The sequence below is a fragment of the Microtus oregoni genome, unplaced genomic scaffold (genome assembly GCF_018167655.1).
Source record: "Microtus oregoni isolate MIOR12 unplaced genomic scaffold, Mior012 000024F_ref0000369, whole genome shotgun sequence".
NCBI lineage: Eukaryota > Metazoa > Chordata > Mammalia > Rodentia > Cricetidae > Microtus > Microtus oregoni.
The window spans coordinates 9,806,612-9,814,871 of record NW_024543083.1 but is presented as its reverse complement, the minus strand read 5'-3'; positions in this window follow the sequence as shown (position 1 = coordinate 9,814,871).

Here is an 8,260-nt window from a genome sequence, read left to right as displayed (position 1 = left end):
TGTTGGCAAGCACAGTGATTGAGATGTAAAATACCTTGACCTTGTTAATCTGTCTCAGCCGATTCCTAACCAGGTAGGTAAGCAAAATTATAACTTTAAAGATTAACTATAATATTTATCAGTCCTAAAAAACCTGCTTAAGAGTGTGGCCAAAAAGGCAGCAGCGACAGCAGCCTTGGGAGATTTGTTAAAAGTGTGTCTCTGCCTCCTGCTGAAGACATGACACACTGTGGTTGCAGGTCATGGAGGAGGCAAGCTGGAGCTGACCTGGGTGTTTCGCCCTGCCGACTACCTATCCTGGCAACAGAAGGGGCCATGTATCTGCTGGAGGAGAAAAGTCATTAAGGGGCCTATCCAGACATGGACCCTGCATGCAACAATACCCACCTGGCCAGCAAGATGCACCCTCCGGAACAATGACAGCATGGCTGTTACAGGGGTAACCAAATCAAAATGGATTGAAGGGGTTTGTGACTACAGTAAAGCTGACCAGAGCTCATCAGCCTTGAGGAGAAGTTATTATTAGTTTTCTAAATGGACACGGTATCAAGCCAGCTGCCTACTAAATGTTCGTGTTCGTTATATTGATTGATGCTACTCTCAAGTAGGCCAGAGAAAGTTCTGCAATGGGCAGTTGTCCATGAAGAGACTCATAGCTGGTTAGTTCAAGTACTGAGAATAAGTGACTGTTGAGTGTGTGGCCATTGTTGGAACATTTATATCATTCCCCCGCCCCCAGCCAAGGCTCAGGGAACATTGTGGGATGAAGAGAAGTGCCAAGACACACGGTCTTGTGGACATAACATGGCCATTACAGTCGTGAACTCTTGGCAGCTACAGCTTCCTAAATAGGATCTGTACAACATGAAGCCTGTCATCATAGCAGCTACAGCTACCTACATAGGATCTGTACAACATGAAGCCTGTCGTCATAGCAGCTACAGCTACCTGCATAGGATCTGTACAACATGAAACCTACCAACAATCTAGCACTGATGAAGTAGGGACTCCACCAGGTTAAACACGAACCAGAAGAGCTATTAGAAGTTGAGCTGGGGGAAGGACAGTTGTTTTTCTTTGGTAATGCAGACGCTGGTATAAGTTGTCCATGCTTAGATAAATGGCCCCAACCTCATGAACATATGGGGAGCCCTTCCTGGACTCAGTGAGTGATAAAAGAAATGAAAAGGACATGAAGTTTGGAGGAAGATGTGTTGGAGGATGGAGTAGGGAAATGGGAGGGGATAACTAAGGGTGGATAGGATTAAGATACATTATAAGCGTATATGAAATTGTCAATAAGTAGCCTGTTACCTTTTAAATGCATTCCTAGACCCCACCCAACATCACTAAACCATACTCTTAGAGAACTAAGCTCCCAACTCTGCCTAGGAACTAGGTCAGACACAATGTCCTTCAGGGTACATTCTTTCCCTTTTCATTTAATTTATAGTATTTTTGTTTTGTTTTGTTTTGTTTTTCAAGACAGGGTTTCTCTGTGTAGCTTTGGTGCCTGTCCTGGAACTCGCTCTATAGCCCAGGATGGCCTCAAACTCACAGAGATCTGCTTGCTTCTGCTTCCTGAGTGCTGGGATTAAAGGCATAGTACTTTTTAAAATTAGCATTGTAGCATTTCAAACATAATTTGTTTGTGCTGGCCTTCTTCTGTATCCCCTTTACCCTCTTCTACCCTTCTACCCTCAATTTCCCTCTCTGATGTCACGTGTGTTCTATTTTCCTCATCTCCTTTCTCAAAGCCATGTTTTCTTTTTATGCAGTCCTGTTTTTGATTGCATGACCTCGCTTCATACCATATCTAAACACATTAGTGAACTGTAAAATCTACAAACCACATATGAAAGAGAATATATACTATTTTTCATGGTGAGTTTCGGTTACCCTGCTTGTTGTAATTTCCAGATAAAGCCACTCTCCCCGAAATGTCCTAAGTTTGTGTTTCTCCATGACTGAAGGACGTTCTACTGTGTGATATGTGCCGCGTTTTCCTTGCTCTTTCTTCAACTGATGTCTGATTCAATTTCCTCACTCTTGTGAATGGAGCAGCAATGAACATGGATGAGCAAGTTTCTCCATGATAGGATAAAGGTCCTTAGGTTTGAGCCCAGGAGTGATACAGCTGGGTCATATGGTAGTTTTATTTTTAGCTTTTGAGAAACTTCCATACCTGATTTCCATAAGGGAAATGGAAGTGGACATTACAGTTTATACCCCCAACTGCAGAAGGCATGTTTCCCTCTCCCCCACACCCTGTATTTGTTTTCTTGATGGTGGTCATTTTAACTGGGGTGAGACGGGATATGCATTTCCCTGATGGCCAAGGATGCTGAAGGCTTTTGAAAAATACTTGTTGGCCATTGGGTTTCTTCTTTTGAGAGCTGTTTTTTGAGGTCCTCAGCCCAATTGTTGATTGACAATTTATTCTTCTATGCTTAATGTTTGCAGTTCTTCAAACACAGAAACCCACAACCAAACATTATGGGGAGAGAGGGGTGGAGGGAGGGAGGAGAGAGAGATCTTGGAACACGGAGTCCTCAATGGATGTCTCTATCAAAGCCTCACCTCAGAGCTCAGTGAACCTCATAGAAGAGGAGGCAGAAAGAGTTTAAGACCCAGAGGAGATGGAGGACACCAAGAAAATAAAACCTTCTAAATCAGTAGGGTTGGCACATACACGAGCTCTCAGAGATTGAGGACAGGCATGCATAGAGCCTTCATGGGCCTGCACCGGATAGGGTCCTAGAGCTAAAACAAGTAGCCAAATGCTCTGTGCCTAATTCAGAGTCTATCCCCAATTGATAACCATTAGGAAATGAAAGTTTAGTTTCCCCAAAAGAGTCCCACTGGGAAAACAAAGTATTACAGGTTTCTGCCCTGTTTGAGTTCCAGCTACTTCCCTCAGTGATGGACAGGTACCTGCAAGTATAAGCTAAAATAAACCCTTTTCTTCCCAACTTGCATTTGGTCATTCTGTTTATCACAGGCAAAGAAAACCTAGGACACTTGCCTAAGTAATTCCTTTACATCTCAGGTTGTGCCCACCTCAAGTTTGGAAGGCCAAAGTCCTCATTAAGGCCTTCAGTAGATACAGGTGACATAAAGGAACACCAGTCCCCTTTTATGGATGGCATAGGCCATTGCTTCTGTGGGTTTTTATTTGATATACTTACTTGGTTTCTGTCTGCATCTCTTAAATAGGCTGAGGTTTTTCATAACTAACAACTCTGTATTTGCTGGCACAATGATGCATAGTAGAATGAACAGTGCTTGTCTATTAGGGGAGTGTCCCTAGCAATGCTTTGCCAGCAGTCTGCGGACTGAAATAGCATTGGCACTGAGGGCAATGCTTTGCCTCATATGAAAATTCTCCCCCGCCGCCTGAGAATCAATACAGGTTTGATGAATTCTTCAATTCTTTGGATTTTAATATTGCTTTTTCCTTTCTAAAAGAAATTGAGATGCTCATCTAGTGGTTGAGACTGAATGTTGCTCGTACCTTTGGGCCAGCATCATTCAATCATATTTCTGCTGGAATTTAGGTTTTCCCAGAACAGTGTTTCTATATCGTTAACTCTTGGTTACCCACAAGTTGTTTGCTTTTCGCGAATTTTGTTTGAGTCCTTGCCAGAGTTGTATAGACTTAAGTCCTCCCTCTGTCAATCCTAGCAAACTTCTGCCCAGCGACACCTCTTCTTTCAAAAATACTCACATCTCCTAGGAAGGAAGTGTATGTAGAATAAGCATGGCGATTTCTTCAGAGTTGGGAAAAGAGGGTACCTTTGTTCCCTTTCTTAGATGCTGGATGGAGAGGAACCTGAGCACGAATCCTGACCAGACGCCAAGTGTTGTCGGAGGCCATTCGTTCATCCCGGCTGCTCAGACCCGAAATAATCACACAGAAACTATATTATTTGCAATGCTGTTTGGCCAATAGCTTACACGTATTTCTGGCTAACTCGTATATCTTAAATTAACCCATTTCTATTAATCTGTTTATTGCCTCATGGCTGAGACTTACCAGCAAGGTTCCAGAACATCTCTGGATCCATCCATCCATCCAAGTCTCTGGATCCATCAATGTTCTTATTCTCCAGTGTACATTGACTATATCAAAAGAAAGGCTGTAGGAGTAGCTAAGTCTGCCTGCTTTCCACAAGTCCTCTGAAAAAGGGTTTGCTATTGAGTTGTACATAGCAAGCTGTATTTTCAAAAGGTCAGGAAAGAGATTTATATAAAACCACATTTATAATGTTACCCCCCACCAATAAAAAAAACAGCCACATATTTCACATCTGGGCGCCTCTTGATCAGGGGATGTCGTTACAATAATTCATCACCATGTGAATGATACACCATGAACTTACTTGTCATGGTTGGCTTCAGCTGTCAATTTCACCCAAACCTAGAGGCTCCTAGGAAGAGAGAACCTTGCTGAAGAACTGCCTAGAACAGTCTGGCCTTTGGCCGTGTTTGCAAGGCATTTTCTTCATTGTAAAATGGTGTGGGAGAGCCCAGCCTATTGGGTTTGGGTTGTGTAAGAAAGGCAGCTGAGCAAGCTATGGGGAACAAGCCAGTAAGCCGTGTTCTTCCATGGCCTCTGCTTTAGTTCCTGCCTCCAGGTTCTTGCCTTGAGTCCCTGCTTGGCTTTCTTCAGTGATGGACTGCAACCTGTGAGCCACATAAACCCTTTCCTTGTCCATCTTGGTTTGGGTCATTGTTTAGTGAAAGCAACAGAAAGCAAACTAGTTCATTACTTAACTCTGGGCATTCTAACCTTCCACACAACTGAACCACATCAGAATGGCATGGAGTGTTTGTGTTTTAGGTCTGCTCCCTGATGACTGAAATGTAAGAGATTTGTGGCTAGGTCTAAAAATAGTTCAGTTATAAGAGGAAAAAATGCCTAATAAATCTGATGACATCATCTTCTAAGGGAAGGAAGCGATCTCAATCCCTTCTGTGGCACCAGCAAGGGACGGGCCCGGGACAGTTCCCACTTAGGACCAAGCTGACCAATGAATCTTTTCCAAGCTACAGATACCACTTCCTCATAAGCAGCCTGCTTCTTTCCTTTTTTTTTAAAGTTAGCATCACCTGTTGGAATATTTGTGGGTCTTTTCTCCTATAGAATAAGGTATTATTGGGGGCTGGAGAGATGGCTCAGCGGTTAAGAGCACTGCCTGCTCTTCCAAAGGTCCTGAGTTCAATTCCCAGGAACCACATGGTGGCTCACAACCATCTGTAATGAGGTCTGGTGCCCTCTTCTGGCCTGCAGGCATACACACAAACTGAATATTGTATACATAATAAGTAAATAAATATTTTTTTAAAAAAAAGAATAAGGTATTATTTACTCAGTATCTCTTAAGACAAGCACTGGGAAATTTCCAGAGTAAAGCTTTGAACCATGACTTTCTATAAGAAAAAAACAACAGAAAACATCCAAAGTAACAATTGTGGAGAAGACAGACCTCTGGAACTCTTGGATGCTGGTCTTTCTCTTATTTCTGGTCTTGGGTTGGGATCCACGGCCTCGTGCTCTGCTGGTGAACTGACACCCAGCTCCTTATTTCTAAGCTAGCAGCTGGAGCCACCCTTGAACCCCTGTTTCCATCTCTGCAATGTTCCCTAACATTGCAGTCCATCAAATGGAGCCATCATTTTCCTTGTTTGATTTAATTTGTCCTTTCATTAAAAGCATCCAGTTCTCTCTCCCTAAGAAAGTTCCAGATACAAGCATTGACAAGCTAACAAACAGATCTACCCTAATGAGTGAATCCCATTTATAATAACTTCTAGATTAGATGGCAGTGCACCTAATGGATCTCTGCCACAGATAAAAGTCACACTTGAGCCAACCTTTAGATTGGGTGATGGTTACCTTACTGCATCACTCCCACACACAGATGTAACCGTTTTTCTTCTCAGTGTGTGTATATGTATGTTCGTGTGCTTTAGAACACATGTGCAGAACATGTGCAGGGAACAACTCTGGGTGTCTTTGTTCAGGAAGCAGTGGTTATACTTTAAGAGAGTGCCTAGCCTTAGCTGGCCGGCCATGGAGCTCTGGGCTTCTGGTTTTTCAAGTGCTGGGATTTTCCCCGAGTTCCAAGATCAAACTCAGATCCTCATGAGTCATTAGCTAGTGCTGGAGCTGCCCTGTCTTCCCATTAGTCATAATGCACTGGCCATCTTGTTTCCATGGCATTGTCTACTATGTACCGTCCACTTCGTTTCTATGCCTGAAGCCATGTTGAAGGAAACAGCTGAACAGACCATTCTAAATGGTTTTTTTTTTTTGGCTTTTGTTTATTTTTGTTTGTTTGTTTGTTTAATGATTTTGTCCCCTATTCTATTAGGATCTCAATGGCCATATCACTCGCTGACAGGAGGTCACTGAGATGGTGCTCATGAATATTTAGCACAGTGTCCAGTGACACACGAGGCTGACCTTGCTCACGATCAGCATCCCTTCATGGCATTGCCCTAATTTTCAGACAGTGGAAGAATGAAACTAGGCCTTCAATTGGAAATTAGATTTGTGGCATCAAAAGATCATGGAAATGATGTCACCACGTTACGTAATAGACCAAGATGCCAATCTTAAAAGGTTTAGGGTTTTGTGTCAACGATGATGGCTGGTTTGGGGTTTTGCTTTATGAAAAGAAGATCCCATGCTTTAGAGGCCATGCCAACCCTGGCCTATCCTGCTTTGTCTGATTCTTGCTCAACAGGAAGTGAAGAGTCTCCCCTCCTCTCTCCTTGTGCCACAAAGGGCAGATACCCCACTGCATGAAGCCTAGCAGCCACCATAGACTGAGAGCTCTGAGCTGTGAGCAAAGTCTCCTCTTCTTTCTGCTGCTCATATAAGGCATTCTGTGGTTCAAAGCCCAACACAGACTTCCAAGAAATGGGTGCACAAATTAAACAGATTGACCCAAAGTTTAGAGTAGGGAAGGTTAGAGGCCAGGGAGATTGGTGTACAAAAACAAAGGACAGAGTAAGCGTGACATTCTGTTGCTGTGTGACCACTGGTTTGGGGCTTCCAGAAGGCAAGAAAATACATAAAAACTACAGTGAGCCAGTAATGGAGGAAGGTCATTGGTTAAATAAAAAGAAACTGCTTGGCCCTCATTGGTTAGAAGATAGGTGGGAGGAGTAAACAGAACAGAACCCTGGGAGGAAGAGGAAGTGAGCTCAGACTCCACAGCTCTCCTCTCGGGAGCAGATGCCTCAGAGAGATGCCATGCTCCCAGCTCCCAGGCAGACACATGCGATGAAGCTCCGACCCAGGATGGACATAGGCTAGAATCTTCCCTGTAAGCACACCTAGGGGCGCTACACAGATGATTAGAAATGGGCTAAATTAATATGTGAGAATTAGCCTAGAAGAGGCTAGATAGAAATGGGCCAAGCAGTGATTAAATGAATACAGTTTGTGTGTTGTTATTTTGGGCATAAGCTAGCCAGGCAGCCGGGGTGCTGGGGATGCAGCCCCGCCGCCCATATTACTACAAGCCAAATGAGGGGGGCGTGGGCATCCATGAAAGAGAAGACTCAGAACTTTCCATCAGGTTCTTCAAGAGGCAAGCTGACACCGCTTTAAGGGAGAAACTGCTGTATCCTGTGAGGAACCAGGATGGAAGTGGCCAGGCAATAGCAACCTCACCTATGAAGAACACTGTAGCAACCCAAGGAAGGTGGAGAGTCTTGCGAGACACTTGAATCAGGCTGTGTACATCTTCAAGGCCAACGGGAAGCAACCCAGTTTATTGCAGCATCTTTGAGATTTCCCCAACATCCCTGGGCCTTTCCTTTCCAACCGTTGTCAGCTCACTGCAGTTCTCAAGTGGGGGGGGGGGGGGTGGAGCTGACATCAGGTACGGATTGGGACTTTCTGGGTCACATAGTTTCAGCACTGTAAATACTGAGTTAGGATTGCTTTGTGATAAAGAGACTTCAGGGCTTTTGATTTCTTGGGGCATGTTCAAGTTTTTAATCTAAGAGTGTGGCAGGAGGGGGGAGGAGAAAAACCTACCACAATGAGCAGGCATAAAGGGAAAATAAGAATCAACATTGAGTTGCTTGACTGTTTATATCCCATGAGTTTTGCTCTTTCAATGCACCAGTTACTTTCCTATTATACACTCACTGCGCTAAGAAAAGAACTTCAGAAATGAATAAAAGCACACACAATTACAATTTGGTGAAATTGTGTATTGCTGAGGTTGCAGAGACTGGC